This window comes from Penaeus monodon, chromosome 14 (genome assembly GCF_015228065.2).
Source record: "Penaeus monodon isolate SGIC_2016 chromosome 14, NSTDA_Pmon_1, whole genome shotgun sequence".
NCBI lineage: Eukaryota > Metazoa > Arthropoda > Malacostraca > Decapoda > Penaeidae > Penaeus > Penaeus monodon.
In genome coordinates, this window is record NC_051399.1 from 33,409,397 (window position 1) to 33,411,896 (window position 2,500).

Sequence of the window (2,500 nt, forward strand, 5' to 3'; positions counted from 1 at the left end):
TGGATGGGGGGTCCCACAGCCTGCTGACCTCATTTATTTGGGGCAGCATCGCCAGGAGATGGCAAAAGTGTGCACCTGGAGTGACCACCCGAGGCTTAACCTTAGGCGAGATTTCTGGGTAGGCGCTTGGAACATCCAGTCCTTGCAGCAGGATGAGCAGTCACCTCTGCTACTGAGGGAACTGGAGCAACTGGAAGTCGAGTTGGATGCCATCTTGGAGGTGAGAAGACCTGGAAGCAGCACAATTAGCATGGGTGGGTACACCTACTACTGGTCAGGCTGCAGCGATGGTCATCACCTCAAGGGAGTAGCTATAGCCATCTCCAGCCAACTTCAGTCCTTGGTAGTTTTTAGGTGGCAACGTTTGATGAGCATTTATGGCATTGAGACTGAAGCATGCTTTGGCTTCATGTTTCTTATTGCTGCAAAGCTCCTACTGATGTTTGTAAACTCAACGTGAAAGAAGCTTTCTACGCCAAACTCATCCGTGGAAGACAATTGCCCCCAGCAAGATATTTGCATTCTTCTGGGTGACTTCAATGCGGTATCTGGCTGTGACTGAGCTGGCTGTGAGATGTCTGCGGTGCCCTTGGTTTGGGAGCTGATCTCAGCAGCGAGAACAGCCTCCTTTTCTGGATTTTGCTAGTCCAAAAAATGAGGATCTTTGGCTCCTGGTACCAGCATTCCAACCCATCATTGGACATGGTATAGTGATACAGGTACGTGGGCCCAAGGAATCGACCACATTTTTGTTAGCACTCATGAGGTCCTCCAGAACTTAGAGTTTACTGGAATGCCAAGTTCTGTGGCACTGACCATAGACTGGTGGCGGTCACCCTACATCTCGACTTCAAAACTCCTCGTCCCTCCAGTGGCCACTCCAAGGTGTTTCACTTAGACAGACTGAAGGAGGAGGAGTGTGCCTGTGGTTCACCATGGCAGTCTCTGATTGATTCACGGAACTTGATAACCTAACGGACCAAGTTCCGCTTGTAGGAGTTCTTCAAGTTTCAAAACCTCGAAGCAGCCCAGGAGACCAGTGGCGTATGCAAGGCAAGGCAGAATTCCATCTCCCTGGAGACATTGGAGGCCCCGAAGCGTGTTGCATGGCTTGACTGACTGCAATCAGGTCTTGCATCACTCTTTGGTGCATAAGGTTCGGGCCTGTTGAGAAGGGACAAGGAACAGTTCATCAGGAATCTTGCTGAGGAGGTTGAAGGCTATTTCTCGTAAACGACCTTCGCCCTGCTACCAGGGCCTGAGAAAGCTGAACTCTAAGCCTCCTCACAGATGACTGCGTCCGCTCAGGGGATGGACTGATCATTTCAGTTCATGTTGGGGTTTGTGAATATTAGGCTGAGTATTTGAGCAGCTGTACCGGGTAGACCCTCCAACAGTTAGCTTAAATGCAAGCGATATCACAATACCTGTGCCGGACTCACCATCAGCGAGGAGCCTCATATCCTATGGAGGTTTAGATGGCGATTTCCAAGCTGAAGTTTGGAAAGTTGCGGCATATGTGAATCCTTGCTGAACTTCTAAAGGCTGGGGGTGAACCTATGCTTGGGGCTTATATTCAGTCTTGATTGATGTCAGGCAGTCCAGTACCATTCCCCTTGACCTGTTGAGGGTGCGTGGTCATCCTTCTCTGAAAGAGGAAAGGGGATCGCTGGACTCAACTACCATGGCATTACACTGCTCAGCATACCAGGCAAGGTTTTCAAACCCCCATTCTTCTGCAACAGATCTGCAACTACTTACTAAGGCATCAAAGACCAGAGCAGTCTGGATTCACTCCTAGCAAGTCCACAATAGACAAATACTGGGGCTTTGAGTAATTGTGGAACACCGTTGTGAGTTTGGTCGTGGGTTGCTTGCAACCTACATCAACCTCAAGAAGGCATTTGACTCGGTGCATCGAGAATTGCCATGGGAGATCCTGAGACTTGGAGAATTCCGACACTAATTATTGGCCTACTAGCAAGCCTATATACCAGTACTGAAAGTGCTGTAAGTGTGGTGGGGCCTGCCAAACTTCTTCCTGTTCCTTGCATCAACATGTTTCAGCACCTGCATGGACTGGATAATGGCAGAGCTACTAGCCAAAGGCAGTGTGGAGCGACACTGGGCAATATCAAGACCTCAGACCTTGACTTTACTGATGATCTTGCTATCCTGAGTCCCCTGGAGTCACTGGTGGTGGCCTTTGATGTATTTAGCAATGAGGCAAAGCCCCTTAGGCCAGAGGTCTCCTGGACCAAGAACAAAATTCAGGACTTTGGGGGCCTGTTAGAGAAACACGTTCAGTTGATCCATGCTTGCAGCTAGGACATTGAAGAGTTTTACATACCTTGGTAGCGGAGTCCATATCTCTGGGCTGGCAGACCAAGAAGTCAGTAGACGGATTGTTTTTGGCAACAGGAGCCATGAACTCGATCAAAAAGAGCATTTGGAGATGTCGGTATTATATAGAAGGACCAAGCTAAGTGTCTTTAAGGAC